The 17627-nt window shown below is 43.9% G+C and overlaps 1 protein-coding gene across 38 annotated transcripts in view; it reads left to right on the top strand.

Annotated features, from left to right (window-relative positions):
• The window catches only part of LOC110961245 (uncharacterized), a 557011-nt gene that overhangs the window by 492110 nt on the left and 47274 nt on the right, over positions 1-17627 (top strand). For 2 of the 38 annotated variants that reach the window (XR_007947014.1, XR_007947016.1), the window contains one exon: positions 2345-2560. The exons of 33 other annotated variants lie outside the window; for them this stretch is intronic. The gene's annotated coding sequence lies outside the window, so the exon portion shown is untranslated. Of the gene's footprint in view, positions 1-2344; positions 2561-17627 lie in introns of those variants that run through there. 3 more of the 38 variants (XR_007947013.1, XR_007947015.1, XR_007947012.1) reach the window with 3 other exon arrangements.

Below are 17627 nucleotides of genomic sequence, written 5' to 3'. Positions count from 1 at the left end.
GGGCTCAGAATTAGGGACCCCTCAGGGGACAGGACAAGAGGCAGAACGGGATAAGGGACAGAAGAGACTGGAAAGTCTAGAGGGACAGGAGGGACTGAAAGGACTGGAGGGACAGAAGGAACAGGAGGCACAAAGGAGGACTGGAGGGACTGAACTAAACAAACAACAGGGGACTGAGCCAAACTGAGCCATGGAGACTCTTCGGGGAGCAAAATTGGATCTGGGACTGGGGACAGGACAGGGGAGGCTATTGCTGCAGGCGGACCATTCGATGTGAGGGTGGCCACTGCAGGGAAGCCACTTGGTGTTAGTGTGGCCTTATGCCTCTTCAGTGCTAGGGGGGAGACACTACGTCTCCTAAAGGCTGCCGAGGAGGGGCTACGCCTTTTCAAGAGCTCGGGGGAGGCGGGACGCCTCACCAAGGGCTCAGGGGAGGCAGGATGTCTCACCAAGGCAACGGGGAAGGCCGGACACCTCACCAAGGCCGCGGGGAAGGCCGGACGTCTCCCCAAGGCCGCATGGAAGGCGGGATGCCTCATCAAGGCCGCAGAAAAGGCGAGACACCTCGACAAGGCCGCGGAAAAGGCGGGAGGCCTCAACAAGGCCGCGGAGGAGGCAGGACGCCTCCTTAAGGCTGCAGAGGAGGCAACACCTCCTTAAGGCTGCAGAAGAGGTGTCCCGCCTCCTTAAGGCTGCAGCGGGAGCCTGTTGCTTCTTCAGAGCTGCAGCGGGAGCCTGTTGCTCCTTCAGAGTTGCAGGGGATGCCTTTAGTTTTCTCAAGGCTGTAGGGGAAGCCTTTAGCTTCTTAGAAGCTGCTGAGGAGGTGGGATGCCTCCTCAAGGCCGCGGGGGGGGGGGCCTTTTAGCTCCTTCAAGGCCGCGGGGGGAGCTTTTAGCTCCTTCAAGGCCACGGAGGGAGCTTTTTACTCCCTAGAAGCTGCAGGGGGAGCTTCCTGCTTCTTAGACGCTGCAGGGGAAGCTTTTGGCTCCTTTAAGGGCTGCTTTGGAGGCTTTACGCCTCATCAAGGCTGCAAGTCCTGCAAGGGCCGGCGTCGAGACGGCGTCGACCCGCTCGGAGACAGTGGCGGCGTCGACCCGCTCGTAACGTGAGGCAGCACAAGGTCCTTCTAACACTACAGGCGAGGTGGCACGGGGCCCCCCTGGCACTGCAGAGGAGGTGACACAGGGCTCCTCCAGGGCAGAAGTAGGGGAGTTATGGTGTCTTCTTAAGCCGCGTCTGCAGCGACCAGGCTTTCGGGCTGTCGGCTCTATGACTAGCTGAGAGACAGGATCAGGTGGGCTGTCAGGAGAGCTGCCTGGCCGGTTAGCCTCAAGCCCCTCGAAGGCAGCACAGATGGCCTTGAGCCCCCCAACGGCCGTCACGGCGGTCCTCCGTACCCCCGGATCCTGTAAGCGATCCGCGGAGCCGGCAGAGCCCGCCAAAATGACCCTGTAGTGCTCAGCGGCGACCAGGAATGCTTCAATGGCCGGAGAGGGAGCCCCAGACCCTACAGAGTGGACATAACCGGCCAGTTTCTCAGCAGCTGAGGAGATGGCTTTTAACAGCTCAGAAACCGGTGGGGACAAATAAAAAAACAAGGGTGCCTGCTGGGTTCATGAGAGGCTGCATCATTCTGTCACGAATCAGAGTTGAACCCAAGCAGCAGGCACAGATGGGTGGGTGAATTAATAGTGATTTATAAAATATATAAACAGAAAACTCTTACAGAAAAAGGGGAAAAATATAGCAGAATGGAGAAACTAAAACTGAACTGAACTAAGGCTACGTTTATACGAGGACCATCTTAACAGAAAACGCAAAAGTGGTGTCTTGTCATTTCACGTTTAGACGAGCGGTAAATGTTCATGAATGGAATCTGTACAGATTCTGCACGTTTGTTGGTACAACTCCTGTAGTGTACATAGAGCTGCCAGAGTTGCTTGAAGGTATGAAGGATGGAAATAATCACACATCTTTGTTTACTTCCTTGTACCGGCCGGCAAACCAAAGCACCAGCGCACGTATGTGACGTAATCGCATAAGTGACGTGGTCAGATCTTGGCAAAGTTTTGCGTTTTGCTGTTTAGACGGAAGCGTAACAGCAGAGAGTTTTCAACTTTTCCACTCTGGAGGCCGGTTTCAAATTTTTGCATTTTTAAGCCCCCAAAACGCCGTCCTCGTATAAACGATAGGGTGTTTTGTTGAAATATTTTGACGTTTTTACCTGCAAGCGTCCTCGTGTAAAAGGCCCCTAAGGGTGGACCCGAGGGCCAAGGTAAAACTAAACATGAAACTAAACTAAATTAACGGGAAGGTGACTCACGAATTGTCCAGGGTTTGGGAGGTGGAAGCAGGCAGAACTGATAGAGCCAAGGGAGGGATTGTGGCGATGGCAGGGAAACAGGCAAGGTAGTCCAAAGGGATAGACAGAGTCTGGGAAGCAGCGTACAGAAGACGGTGAACGGTGAGCAGGCTGTAGCGGACCGGGGTGCCGGTGGATGACCTCGGGACCTGCAGGGATTCGGCAGGAGGGACCGCTCTGGGAGGCGGCCCGAGGGACGGGCGGGCTGGGACCGGGCGGGTGGGAGGGACAACGTCGGAGGACGGTCCAGGGGCTGGACAGGCTGGAGGAGTCGGACAGGCTGACAGGACCGCTCCGGGGGACGGTCCGGGTGCAGGACAGGCTGGGGCTGGACCGGGAACTGATAGCCAGGCCAACGGAGGTCCTCCGGCGGCCGGACTGGGAACTGGCAGCTGCGGCGGTTGGGGCCTTCTGGAGGCCAGGCCGGGAACCAGCAGTGGGCCCTACGGTGACCTTCTGGAGGCTGGGCCAGGAACCGGCAGTTGGATCAACGGGGACACTCCGGGGGTCGGACTGGGAACCAGCAGCTGGATTGACGGGGGCCCTTCAGGGACCGGACCGGGAACCGGCAGCTGGACCGACGGGGACCTTCTGGAGGCCAGGCCGGGAATTGGCAGCTGGATCGACGGTCGCTGCTCGTCCTTAGCTTAACGAGCCAGAGCACATGAGCTGGAGGATCGTGACATAGTAACATTATTGTGTGTATGGACACATACTGTAACCACATTTAAACAATTGTTTCTGTAATCAAAATATCAAAATATGGCTGTTATGTTATATTAGTTATATAATACATTTCTGTTCAGTGTTTAAAACCTAAATGTAGAAATGTATTATTCACTAATGAAATAACCACAGTGTTGGATTTTTGCTCTAGCTTTTTAAACCTGAAATGCAAAATACAGCTGTTGTTTTAATTTGTTGCAACACCGGAAGTTGCCGAGGAAAAACAGTTTTATGCTGGTCTGGACCGTGAACACATAAAGAATGGCTGTACTCAAGCCCTTTTCCAATTTCATTCTCTTTGAGAGTGGCAAAACCCACGCAGAAATCAGCGACACTTTGTGTCGCCACATTGCTCTATGAGTGTCAGGAGGTTCTGCATGGAGAGCAGTTTAAGAAGATGCAATCGTGTTCAATGGAGAGAGCTGTAATTTGTTTTGTTAACCGAATATGCTATTTTCAGGGCCATATTTCTTGAACTGTAGAATGTTATGTTTCACTTTTGTGTGTGTGTTTTACAGACAGGTCCAACATACGGACAAAAGTTTATGACGGGATACTCGTCATCTATTGGTGCCGCTGTTCCAGTTTAACTGATGATCAGGTTAACTGTCGATAATTTCCTTCTCCAGATGTTTCGTCACAGATTTGTCCAGACCAGACCTGGCTGTGTGTGAAATAAAGATAATAGATAAAGAAGACCTCATCGAAAAACGTCATCATCACTTCCTTAATAAAGTCTATATCCATGTAAATATCATCTTCAGACAATACAAAGAAATGTGCTGGTTGAAATAAAAAACACATATTTTTGTGAACAGTGGGAGGATTGGAAACCATGGAATCCAGAGATAAAATTAGAGATCACAGTCTCACTCATCGTATCACCGATCAGTCCGATAAACATCTTCACAAGGATGTAAAAAGGATTACAAAAATAGCCTACAACACAAACTGTCTGAGTAGTATAATCACTTAGACTGTACAGTACTGAAAGAATTCTAGTCTTCTTTTGTGACATCTTTAAAAGTATCTTTTAGCCATTTCTAAACCAGTCAGGGGTTTTGGAAAGACACAACTCACACAAATATATTGTTTGTTTTGACCTGGTTGGATCCCTTTACTTCCATTTTTATTTAATATTGTCAGTGGTTATCGTGCTCTGAAATGATGGTTAGGACAGAGGACTTAATGTGTTTTTATTGTTTTCTGAGTGACTAGTTTTAACAACGTAGTCTCAGCTTGTTCTAATGCATTTCATCAAATCTTATCAAGGGGTTAGGGTCATCATGGGATGCTGCTAAGGGTCTGAGTGTTTCTGTGAATAAACCCGAGTTAAACCTGAAGTTCTGCTCTGGATCTGTTCCACTGAACTCAGACGAGCACACAGCAGTGAACGAGCTTCTATGTTGTGGGTTTTCTTGGTAAGACAATAATTAGTTCTGTGGCTCGTTATTAACGAGGCAGCCTGTATTAAGTTGTGATTATCCACAGTTAACCTGGGCATGTTTCCTGAACAATCACCAGATGTTAAACACCTGACAGAATGACAAAGATCTATGTGGATGCAGTGGGATGTTTGTTGAACTGATCTGTGGTATGATGAGTGAGACTGTGTTCTCTGATTTTGTCTCTGGATTCCATCATTTCTGATACTCTCACTGTTCATAAAAATATGTGTTTTTTTATTTCCCCAGCACATTTCTTTTTACTGCCTGTAAGTGATATTTACATGGATATAGACTTTATTAAGAAATGATGCTGACATTTTTTTTGGCAAGATCTTCCTTATTTGGTGTATATATTTCACACACAGCCAGGTCTGGTCTGGACGATTCTGTGACGAAACATCTGGAGACGGAATCTATCGACAGCTAACCTGATCGCCAGTTTAACTGGAACAGCGGTCGGACTCGCAAGAGTTCTTCACATTTTAATACCTAAAAATGCTTACTTGGAATACTCAGGGCTTAAAGTGAGAAAAAATCCTGAGCCTGAACTTCTAAGATCCAATTTATAGTGTCAATAAACGTATTTAAATGTGTTTTAAAACTCACTAAAACACAATATATATGAGATTCTATTAATTCAGAGCAAATATGAGGTCATCTGGTGGAAATAATGCCCATTATGATCCCACTATTTTATTGTTGCTCAAATGTAAAACCTTACTCGGCCAAAACTTAAGGCATTTTAGAAAGTGCTCCAAGTCAGATTTTTTTTTTTGTGTTGATGTTTCAATACCACATCACTATAATTGCAAAGATTTATTTTAGTGTAAAGGGGAAAAATCATGAAAATCAAGTACATGTATTATTAATAACTTTTAATAATTTTTTTTATCTCTTCAATAGATTTAACAAGAACTCAAAACAACACCAACCACAACAAAACTGCTACAAAACTATGCTGCTTTCCTTCATACGGCACAATTTTTACTTACAACATTATCTCAAGTGTCAGTCTCAAGAGAATATTAAGTGCTTGGAGAATACTGTTTGAAAAAGTCATTTCTTTCTTCTTTTTTGCTTTGTTTGTGAATTTTCTGAACATTTTCTTTTTAACATGTTGTTCAAAATGTTGTTTGTTGAAATAAACTGCAAAACACAGACAACAGAATTAATTTGTTTAATATTCTCTGGAACACTACAAGAGAATAAACTGTCATATGTCACTTGCTATACCAACTTTGTATTTAAGCAGGTAATAAAAGTACTAGTATTAACTCTTAAATGCAATTTTAGTTATTGCCTCACAATATAAGATACCTCTGAATAAGTTGATCATGATGCTGACTCTCTCAAACTCTGTAACTAGCAAAGAAATCCGGGCCTTCCTGATCTGGTTTATCTGGGTCCTGGTGGGAATGGACTGCTCATGCTGAAGAACTTCTACTCTGGCCTTTTCCTCTGGAGTCAGCCCATTTCTCACAAAGATCTGATTAAGAAGCCCTCTGTAGCACATAACCACACATACGCATGTTAGTAGCTGCTCATTTGATACACCTCAATAATCTGTGTGATTAGTTTCAATCATTTGACTTTCAATTTGAACTGACACACATTTTGTTTGTTTTTGGTAAGGGGAAAAAATGTATTCACTGTATAATTTGTTCAGTTGGCTTTCAATTTAAATGTTTCTATTTTTAATCTATATTTTGGGAAGAAAAAACGGTGAAAAGCAGGCTAAGAACATTCTTATTTAACTACCTATCCATTATTCATTTCACACAACCCATACGTTCGTTCTGTTCTTACTAATAATATTTGCTTAAGATTGGAGAGTTTTTGTTTGTGGCTAGACATCATTCGGATGCATAAGGTCACAAAATCTGCTGAGAGCTATTTAACTCATTATTACAAACATCCTATATGTCCTCAAATAAAAAAAGGTTAATATCACCTAAGCTACATTCAGTTTGTGCATATTTAACTAAACAGATGTTCTGAGTAGAATAATGGGACAAATCGGTATGGCTTGATCTTTGATTTTTTTTCCTTTCAAAATAAAATCCAGCAAACTAAATAGCTGTTTCTTTTTTTTTCCTTTTGCCGTTGTAAAACACATAGACAATGTTTAAAGATTAAGAAATCAAACAAAATCAACAACTTCTGTTTTTGTTACTTTTTTTAATTCAATACCTAAGCCCGTTTGTTTTTATTTTGTGGCGAAACCATGGGGACTGTGGGGCATGCACGTGCATCGCCACTGACGCACTTACGCCAATGGGGCGAGTCAACACACCGCGGCTCAGGGATCGCGGCTCTCTTTGTTAATCAGCAGAGACACATCCTCTCTCCTCTGTCACACAAAGTCTGAGCAAACTTTAGTATCTGCGTCTTTGGGCTAAACACAAGCTCCAACGCTATTGACCAGTGATCAGCTGCTCGATTCTTCACCGCACCACTCACAGATTGGAGCTCCGTGCGCTCTGGAGAGACCAGGCAGCCACAGGGCTGGGACACGTGTGGAATGGGTATACAGTCCAAGCAGAAATAAAATAAATAATATGCAATATATATCAATGTGTTTCCAGTAATTCCCTTAAAATATAATTACAAAAAACACCAACAAATTTGGATTTTGTTTGTGGGATACTGTTATTTCTTATCAGTGGCTCAGCAGCACTGACGATGCCGAACCAAGAGGGCGCAGCATATCGTGCGCCCAGCAGTCGATGCGCACTCGCAGTTAGAAAACTGTAATTGGATAAAAGTTCTATCAGAAAGTCGCATGCCTGGACAGAAGGTGTATATTTTTTAATATAGGATTTGGAGTTTGATTGATTAAAGCGGAGCAACTGAATGCACAATGACGCACATGCTTGGAGCCTTCGGGAGGGAGATGGAAGAAATTTTTTAAATGGTACACTTCCATGCGCCGGAAATCCGGCGCAGCGCCGGAAAACTTTAAGCCCTGAATACTACAGCAATTTTGTTCACACCGAGATCATGAGCTCTCAGTGTGATGCTTCTACTCCCTCTAAATAAGACAAACATGTCTTTGCTGTTTTCAAAGTATGTAGTGCAGAGTTTGGGACAGAGAAGTCAAGTCAAGTCACCACGAGTTCTGATTTTGCTTTCCGGTTCTGCTGGTAGCATCCAAATGGGAAAAGGCTATTTTTTTTGTTTAAACTTTAAACTTGGTAAAAATGCAGTGTTTTTTTTTCTTTCTGTACTCTTCGTTTTTCAAATTTAATTTTTAAACGAAAAACAAAAATATAAATAAATTATTATTTTTTTCTCATTTTATTTTGAAACAGAAAAACGAATAGTGAACCATACATGGATTATTACAACTACAATTCACAAGTATCTACAGTAATTCTGTTTTGGGAAATAGAAAATATAGGTGATATAGGTGACCTATAGTTGAATTCTGTGCTTAATGACATCCTGTGTACATGCCGATGGAACACCTGAATGTCTGCTCTGCTGACATGCTGTTCATGCACCAGATTCCAACTTTCAAACTCCTATTAATTCCAACTCCTATTAAATAGTTTTCACCACATATTATTTTGGCCAGTAGGGACCTCCTCCGCTCTTCAGTAGGCCCAGTAAGTGTGTTGTCATCCATCGTGTTAAACTAAGTAATGCAGATAACAATCTTAGTGATTGAATGAAAGCGTGTTAACTCTCCAGTGGAGTCGTCTCCCTGGAAGAAACAAAATGGAGCTTGGTAACATCTCAGAAACTTACCCACAGGAAGTCTTTTAACCCAAACTTTGATCCTTTTCTAAAGTTGACCAAGCCTTTTATCTGAATGTCATCCAAATGTGGACTTTTGTTTCTCTTTGTAAGTGAAAGTAAGAAAGACAATAATGGACTACTAAGCCTACTAGAAAGAGGTGAAAGTCCTGACTGACCAATATGGGATGAATATGCACTGATAACATTTATTTGGCTGAAACATCCAAAACAAGTGGTCACATTACTCTTCCTGTGTAAACATTGTCTATAAAGTGCAAACAACAACAAAAAGTGATGAATGAATTCCTTTAAGGTGCTCTTTGGTTTTCTAAGCATATAGAAGTATGAAGAAATTCTTGAGTTTGACATAATTCTCCCAAACCATCTCGTAAATCATAATGATGCTTTTGTATTTTGAGAAGAGCATTTACTGAGTGAAGCTGTTAAAAAGCTCATTGGTTCTGTCTCGAGGTGGTCTGGTTCGTCTCCTGCAGTCCAAACACCTGCAAGTCAGTTGAAATGGAGACTAATTTGTCCCTGGAAGGAACAACAGAACTTCAGTTTTACAATACCACAGATAAACACAAGACATGCTGAAGCAGTATTTTGGTCAAGTTACAAAATAATACCACATACACTATCTTGCAGACATAACTTCATAACTGTTCCAGCGAAAATTGTATTTTTATGAACACAGGGAAGCCTATTTATTCCAGATGGACAAGCAAAGGTTATTTCTCTGTCATTTAAACACACCAAAATAATAACAGCTATGTAAACCAGTCTCTCATAGCACCATTTACATCTTCATAAGCAAGCATTACAGTACAATCACATTAGTCTCACACAACATTGGGTTTTTAATAACACAACCTTATTGCTAGCAACTCTGTGTGTGCTTCAGTATTCATGTCCATACTGTGTAGTTATGTCCATACTGTGTGTGCCCATAAAGACCCCTCCACCCCCCACCCCAGCCACACACACACACACACACACACACACACACACACACACACACACACACAAAATATATTACTCTTGGACTGCTCAGCTGTGTGTGTGTGTGTGTGTGTGTGTGTGTGTGTGTGTGTGTGTGTGTGTGCGCGTGCGTGTGTGCGTGCGTGCGTGTGTGTGTGTGTGCGGTTGTGGTCAGGTGCTGGCTATACTTGTGGGGACCAAATGTCCCCACAACTGTAGGAAAACCAAAAACAATGCCACTTGTGGGGACCTCATTTCGGTCCCCACAAGTTTAAACAGTGTTTTCTTGGCCACGTTGTTGTTACTGAAAAAAGTAAAAGTGCAAAAACGTTTCTTTAGGGTTAGGCATTGTTTTGGTCTGGGTTAAGGTTAGGGTTAGGGTAAGGGTTAGGGGTTAGATATGAATGGGAAGCAATGGTATGTCCCCACAATGATAGAAAAACATAGTATGTGTGTGTGTGTGTGTGTGTGTGTGTGTGTGTGTGTGTGGGTGTACAGACTGAGGCTGTATGAGGATACTACAGCTGCCTTTCCCAGGAGATGACAGAGAGAGGCAGCACTGTCATGTCTACATACCATGGGATAGGAATACATACGCACGCACGTGCTCACGCGTGCACACACACACACAGCATTTATGTTCAATCTACAGACTGATATCATTCAACATGCATAACATTCATGCAAGTTAACAAACCACAGAATTTCATACAAGTTTCCTTTTACCAGTTATGCAGATAGATTGAATGAAATATAGCCCCCGGTATAAAAAGTAAAATCTGTAGTAGTATTCTGTAATATCGACAGTGCAATTACGCATATTACAATCAATTTTGTGGGGTTGTAATTCTCGTTTATTCATTATTGATCAATTACGGTATATTGGTTTAAAAATGCTATTTGTAAAGTTAATGGCTTTTTGCATGCAAACATACACATGAGAAAACTCTTTACACACAGATAATATAGCAACTACTTCCAGCTGAAATGCATAATTTTGTGACATAGATTTTTTCCTCTGTTATCCACAAAAATACGAAAATTACAATACTAAACCTATGAATAGGTTTTGAAAGTACAACAATTATTGTTGTAGCTTGCAGTGTTCCCTGCCTTTGTTGGTGCACTGTAGCCTATCTTTAAACGATACCCCCACCTGTGGATTAGTGGCTAAACAAAGCAGGGCTGCTGCATTTCCATCGACCTGTTTTTTTGTGTGTATTTTCAATTTACAAAACACCTTGAGTGGAAAAGGAGAAAATGTTAAAGACAAAATTGCAGTAACAACAAGAAACTTTTTATGCTTGCCTGAAGAGGAGAACTTGACAAAAATTATGCTTAACCATATGACTTCAGCATCTGAAGCTTCAACTCCTCGGGTGAGAGAGCAAAGAAGTTTCTTCAATAAAGGCAGATGAATACATAAGATCTGTTGAAGCAATGGTGAAATCATAACTTTTGTACAAGTAAACCATGAAACAAATGTTACTTCAGGATTCACTAGACCTCTTTAAATTATGCCATTTTAGTGTGCCTTCTTCTTCTGCAGTGGCTTAATGGTACAACAAATAAGATAAGATAAGATAAGATAAGATAGACTTTATTGATCTCACAAAGGAGAAATTTACCGTTACAGGGCTCTTAGAAACAAAAAAACAAAGGAGTGCAAAAGTCAGGAAAGTGCAAGAACAGATAATAAATATTGCACATAATAACAACTACATAGTAGTGTTATAAAGTCTGATGGCAGTGGGGATGAAGGACCTGCGGTAGCGCTCCTTCTTGCACTGAGGGTGTCTGAGTCTTGTGCTAAAGGAGCTGCTCAGCTCCACTACAGTCCGGTGCAGTGGGTGGGAGCTGTTGTCCATGATGGATGAGAGCTTGGTCAACATCCTCCTCGTCTTCTACCCCCATGTTGGGCCTGTAGGCAAACTGCAGCAGGTCCAGGTCAGAGCTCACCACTGAGTGGAGGTAGTGGAGGAGGAGCCTCTCCATGGTCTTCATGAGGTGGGAGGTGAGGGCGACAGGTCTGTAGTGGGCCAGTTCCTTGGCGTGAGCTGTTTTAGGGACTGGGACCACACAGGAGGTTTTCCAAAGGACGGGGACCCGCTCCAGGCTGAGGCTCAGGTTGTAGAGGTGGCAGAGGACCTCACAGAGCTGGTCCGCGCAGGTCCTCAGCAGCCTGGGACTGATGCCATCTGGTCCTGCAGATTTCCTCTGCTTCAGTTGCCTCAGCTGTCTCCTCACCTGGTTCAGTTCAGTTTAGTTTATTGTCATATACATTAGGGTACAAGGTACCACAAGCAATGAAAAATAGTTTGCCCCTGGCACACTCTCTGCAAGCCAATACAATAAAAACAATAAATACAATTTAAAAACACAACACCAACAACAAACAATAAGAGTTATCAGCGCCTCTTCAGGCTAATGTTCATGAGCCGCACCGCCTTAGGATAAAAACTGTCTCTAAATCTACAGGTCTTAGTTTGTAGGCAGCGCAGACGTCTCCCCGATGGCAGGTAGGAGAAGAGAGCATGAGCAGGATGACTGGGGTCCTGCATAATGCTCAGGACCTTTTTCTCACAGCGCTTTTCAAACAACTGACCAATTTGAGGCAGAGGGGATCCAATGATTCTTGATGCAGTTTTTACAGTCCGCACCAGCCGAGCGAGATCATCTCCCGTAATGTTTCCAAACCACACCAGGAGACCAGAGGTCAGAACACTCTCGATTGTACAGCTATAAAAGTTTTTGAGTATTTCTTTGGACAGTCCATACCTTCTGAGGCGTCTCAGAAAATAGAGTCTCTGCTGGGCCTTTTTAATAGCACAACTGATGTGAAGAGACCAAGTAAGATTGTCACAGAGATAAATGCCCAGGAACTTAAAGTTATTAACCACCTCAACTGAAGTGCCGTTAATATGAACAGGTCTACAGATAGATTTATTCCTCCTGAAATCTATGATGAGCTCCTTTGTTTTCTCCACATTCAAGGACAGATTGTTTTGATGACACCAAGTGACCAGGCTTTGTACCTCTTCTCTATAGTGCACCTCATTGTTATCCGATATAAGACCTATAACTGTAGTATCATCTGCAAACTTAAAAATTCTGTTGGTGGAATGTTTTGCCACACAGTCAGAAGTATACAGATTATACAGCAAAGGACTTAGACAACATCCTTGGGGGGCCCCGGTGTTTAAAACAACAGTGGATGAGTAAGTGGTCCCTACCCTCACTGTCTGTGGACGGCCTGTCAGGAAATCCTGTAACCATTGACATATGGAATAGCTAAGACCTAGATCTTTTAGCTTAGTTACAAGAGTAGATGGAATAATTGTGTTGAAAGCACTGCTGTAGTCAACAAAAAGCATCCTGACATATCTATCTGGCCGGTCTAGATGTTGTAACACAGTGTGTAGGGCCAATGAGACAGCATCCTCCACAGCTCTATTTTCCTTGTAGGCAAATTGTAGCGGGTCGATGGTAGCGCACAAGTTTTTGTTTATGTATTGTTTAACCAGCTGCTCAAAACACTTCATTATCACTGAAGTTAGGGCTATGGGCCTAAAGTCATTCATCGTAGTAACAGAGGATTTCTTTGGCACAGGCACCATTATAGATCGTTTAAAACATGTGGGAACCTCACAAAGTAATAGTGACAAGTTGAAAATATCCACAAAGACAGTTGCAAGTTGGCTAAAACAGCATTTTAGGACCCGTGGTGTAATGCCGTCTGGCCCCGCTGCTTTTCCAGTCTTAACAGATTTAAAAACTCTGTGCACATCAGTCTCTGTGATTTCAAGTCCTACTCCACTATCCATGTTCCAGTCCTCACTTGGTAAAGGCCCTGATGAGTCCACATCTCGCTCAAAACGAGAGTAAAAACTATTCAGATCATCTGGAGAAAAGGCACAGGTGATTGAATTAGTGTTTGGCTTTAACTTATAGTTTGTGACCTCTTGAAAACCCCTCCATAGGTGCCTAGAGTTATTCTCTCTCCCGTGTTCTTCCAATTTGTCTCTATGATCTTTTTTTGCCGCTCTTATGGCTTTCTGGAGCCCATACCTGGCTGCCTTGTAACGCTCTGCGTCTCCACATTTCAAGGCCACCTCTCTCTCTCTGAGCTTCTGTTTGACATCATTGTTGAACCATGGCTGTTGATTTGAGTAGGAGCGATAAGTGCGAGTTGGAATGCACATGTCTGCACAAAATTTAATATAGTCAGAAACAGCATCAGCATACTCATGCATATTTGAGTTGTCTCTAAAAACTTCCCAGTTAGTAGAGTCGAAACAAGCCTGTAGCTTGAGCTCTCCTTCTGCGGTCCAGTGCTGTACAGTTTTCACAGTAGGCTTCTCCCGTCTGACTCTCTGCTTATACACAGGAAGCAAAAGCACTGAGAAATGATCCGATTTCCCAAAATGTGGTCTTTGCACAGATCTATATGCTCCTTTTATGGTGGAATAACAACGATCTTGAGTCTTTTTCCCCCGCGTGGGACAACTGACATGTTGGTAATATTCTGGTAGCACACTTTTGCCATGATTAAAATCCCCCGCTACGATGGAAATGGCTTGAGGATACCGTCTCTCACACGCACCAATAGCACTGCGTAACTCCTCCAGGGCTGCCTTTTCGTCAGCGTCGGTTGGGATGTAAACTCCGGTCACTAAAACAGTGGAAAACTCTCGAGGTGAGTAGAACGGCTGGCACTTGACGGTGATGCGTTCAAGGTCCCGCGAGCAGGATTTTGAAACACCACAAGTTATTCACATAAATACACACTCCACCACCCTTTATTTTACCAGTCGTGTCCATAGAGCGATCTAAGCGATGTACAGAGAAGCCTTCGATATGTATGGCATTATCCGGCGTGTCAGGTTTAGTCCACGTTTCGGTGAAACAAAAAACACAACAGTTCTTCAAGTCCCGCTCAGTGTTGACTCGGCAGCGATGCTCATCCATCTTGTTCCCCATTGATTGCAAATTGGTCAGAAAAACGCTTGGAATCGGCGCTCGTGTGGGTCGGCGTCTTAGTCGAACCAGGAGTCCTCCGCGTCTTCCTCTCTTACGCCTTCTGCTGCACCTGGAGCTGCCACTCAATCTGTGCCACTCAGTGCACTGTGATGGTTTCTTCACAGTGTCCGCTGGGAATCCGTGAAAAACAAACTCATCCAGGACATGTTGTCTGATATCCAAAAGAGTTTGGCGGTCATATGTTATTAAAGAGGCCACTGGCAGCAAAAACAAACTTATCAGTAAGAGTAAAACTAAAGACAAGCAGAGAGAGGCTCTTGGCGTGTCGCCCTCGGTCAGCGCCATCTTCCTTATAAACCGAAAGATTTTTTCCGGTGTGAAGGAGAGGGGGGAGTGAGGGGGGGAGTGAGGTGGGCTGCAGGGGGTGGGAATAGTCCTTGAGGGTGAATTGGGGGCCGGTGAAGGTGTCGCAGGAAGGGGAGAGTCCGCTGGGCTGGGGATGTGTGAAGAGGGGGGAGCAGGAAGGGGGGGCAGAGGGGGTAGGGGGAGAATCAAATCTGTTAAAGTAACAGTTCAGCTCATCCGCCCTGCGCTGGTCTCCATCAGCTGTCCCTCTGGCACTCTGTCCATGTCCAGAAATGTTCTTAAGTCCTCTCCACACGTCCCGCGCGTTGTTCTGAACCAGCTTCTCCTCCAGCCTCTTCCCATGCCAATATGGCATCAACTGTAGCCCACTGGTTTGACTCAGTAGTAGACTGCAGGTCTAAGTCTGCCTTCTCCTGCTTTACTTTCTTCATGCTACTGTAAGCTCAATACAGTAAGCAACATGCTAAAAATTTCAGATTTTGCCAAAGATTTGGATCATGCAGGAAAACAGGTCTGCATATTTTAAATGAATTATCGAAAGACAGTGATCACCTCTGTGCATGCAAATGTTTCACCAAAACAGTTCCCCCATCACTATTTTGAAGGGACACCATCGCTACATTCTGTGCCCTATCATTGCCGAAGATGGCTCTGACTGGTTTAAAAAGACAAACAATTCAGGCCATTTTCTTGAATGTTAATGAATGCAGTCAGACTATTCTCCAGTGCTGACACAGTGTTGTGGAGATAAGTTTGGCTACTGTATGTGGTACTAGCACCTTATAGACTTTGATGGATGATATGGCAGCTCTCATGTTACCAACTTGTACTGATGACATTTGATAATGATGTCCCTTGCATGGTACCAGGGTAAGAACACAATCATTTTGTGATAACAGAAGTTCATATGTAGCTTGCTGACTAGAAAACGTTTTTGTTTTATCTGAAAAATTATGTGTACATTGAGCATCAATGAAAGTCATTGGAGTACATGAAGTTTAGAGGGTGCGTGTTCATATTTAGGCCGGCCAGTAAGACTTCAGTAACATCTTTCCACATCCTGGTCTCAGCTGTGTAAACTGTAGTTGCAAATTGTGTTCCCGGTGCAAGATGGCAGTGGCCATATTCACAATATTTTAGCTTCACGTTGGTACATTGTGAGGAAACAGTGATGCATTGTTCACCTTCACATACAGTCCATGCTGCAGACTCCAAACTCTTTGAAGTTGTTTCTGACATAAAATTTAATGAAATGTTTCATTTTTTAAACAAAAACTGCACTTCAACAACAACTGCAGCAAATAGGCCTATATATGTTTGTTAAAAAACCTTGATTAGGATATTATTAAACAGTCTTTATACAGCACATCTCAAAACAAAGACACAAACTGTCACATGGCTGCATTGTGGCAGAAAAATAATCTTCTAATTAAAGAAATATAAAGATAAAACATCTATAGTTGTAATAAATAAGACAGACAAGGTAAATGGAAACCAGACAGTAAGTAACATTTCAGAGTCATCCTCCGTTGATGTTTCTCTAGGACATTAGAGTCGCTGTTTCAGCCCCACATACTGTATTTCTGTCATCGGTTTGGGGAAATGGGATGTGGGGGGGCTGCTGTTGTGTTGACCAACACTGTCTGTGCCCTTCTAAGTGACTTTAGGGCATAGGCAAGGTGAAATGAAGAGGAGGATGAGGCAAAGAAATGATAGGGAAGGCAGAGGAAAGGGAGATGACAGGAAATGGAGAGAGGAGGAAGAGTAGAGGAAGAGGAGGGAGCCCCCCTTTGTCACATGGGACTGGGCTATTGATTGAATTCTGACATTGATTAAGCATCCGCTGATTCACAGTGCCATGTGTTTGTGCATGAATGTGAGGAGCCTGTTTTATGTATGAGTCTGTGTGTGTGTGTGTGTGTGTGTGTGTGTGTGTGTGTGTGTGTGTGTGTGTGTGTGTGTGTGTGTGTGTGTACGCAGAGGAATTACTCTTATTATATGTGACACCAGTAGTTTATAAAGTGAAAGAAGTGATGAAGAAATAAAGAAGTGTTTATTTTCATCATTTTGTGTACTTGCATTCACACGCATATACACTGATGTGTGCTCCTTTGAAATGACTGTGAATGTGTCTGCGCGTGTGCGTGTGTGCGTGTGTGTGTGTCTATAGATATGTACTCCTAGGAGGCCTGACTTACAATACAACTTCATCCATCCTAGTGGGATAAAAAAAAAGGGGTCTCTCTTTTCCTCCTTTTCTGTTTCTCTTGTTCTCTCTCTTTTTTTTATTTTGCTCCCCCTCGCTCCTTCTCTCCCTCCGTCTCCTTTGTGTGCACTTCTTTCTTTTTATTCATCATTAATCCTGCAGTCTGGGTCTGGGATGTCACAGCCTCTCCCTCCCTCCACTGCCCTCTCTGTAGCACTCTCCTCCTTCTTCTCTCTCTATTTTAGTGTGTGTGTGTGTGTGTGTGTGTGTGTGTGTGTGTGTGTGTGTGTGTGTGTGTGTGTGTGTGTGTGTGTGTGTGTGTGTGTGTGTGAAGGGCAAGGGCCTGTCACCGTGTGCTCTTGTCACTCTGCCTCTCCATTCAGGGCATGCCACCCCCTTTGCCAGGGATAATTACCCTACCCCACGCCTTCCTCCTCCTCTTTTCCCACCTCCTCCCCTCGCCTCTCCTCTCCTATCGCTTTTTCTCAGCATTTATTTTAAGGGAAAGTAAAGCAACACTCGAATTGTGTTGAGTAGGTATTACATAATTAATCACATCGCACAAAAACACTTTGCAGATCACATAGGGGTTCGCTGGATGTTTGACTAACTTTTAGCGCATATTTGTGTGCGTCGACAGAACAGAACAGGGGGTGGGTCATGAATGGGGTGAAACAGGTCAGGCACTGTGCAAGGCCAGAGCCTGGGAGCCAGACATATAAATACAAACAGGGACGACTGGTATGCAGTGCCTGTAAAGACTGGTGGCTGTTCACAGATACAGTTGCACACACACACTATACACACTGCACACATA

Source organism: Acanthochromis polyacanthus, chromosome 15 (assembly GCF_021347895.1).
Source record: "Acanthochromis polyacanthus isolate Apoly-LR-REF ecotype Palm Island chromosome 15, KAUST_Apoly_ChrSc, whole genome shotgun sequence".
Taxonomy (NCBI): domain Eukaryota; kingdom Metazoa; phylum Chordata; class Actinopteri; family Pomacentridae; genus Acanthochromis; species Acanthochromis polyacanthus.
This window is presented reverse-complemented; position numbering and strand designations above follow the sequence as displayed.